A 679-nucleotide genomic window follows, 5' to 3' on the forward strand; every position below is an offset into this window, starting at 1 on the left:
ATGAGACTTTGTATTACAAAGGACAAGAATTACCTACTTATGCAATTCATGATCATTCCCCAAAATAGACTAATAAGATACACATTAATGCAGTCACATTAACTGAATTTGACTTTCCAAGGTTAAAGTCAATCTCAAATGGCTCTTTGTTGACATTCACTGAAAAAAAAAAAAAATCGGTAACATTCTATATCAAGTTACACTGTTAAGGCAGGATGCAACTTAAAAAAAAAAAAAATTTCAGGACAATTTAGGTAACAGAATTCTGTCCATGATCTGAGTGGGCCAAGTTTCTTACCCCATCCCATCTTCTCCCCACATATGTAAAAGAAACAAAAAGATTTGTCTGTCAATGAAGTGGGAAGAATGAAAACAGTCTGCAGGTTAAGACTAAAATGTTGGCATCTAAAACCGGAAGATGTGTAAGTTCAGAAGTTGAATGGTTTTCTTTTAAAAAATGAAAATGATCAAAAACTTTTAATGCATGATTCCCAAAGTAATTGAAAGGACAGGAAAACTGACACTCCAAAATTAATCTATCTGAAAAAGAAAAGTTATATACAACCTATCCATGTATCCTTATTTAATAAATTCTTAAATCTTCCTAATCTCAAGTGGTATGCTGCAAAATGTTAGAAAAATGAGACATTATACAGTATAACACATTAAAATAAACAGA

Source organism: Callospermophilus lateralis, chromosome 18 (assembly GCF_048772815.1).
Source record: "Callospermophilus lateralis isolate mCalLat2 chromosome 18, mCalLat2.hap1, whole genome shotgun sequence".
Lineage (NCBI taxonomy): Eukaryota > Metazoa > Chordata > Mammalia > Rodentia > Sciuridae > Callospermophilus > Callospermophilus lateralis.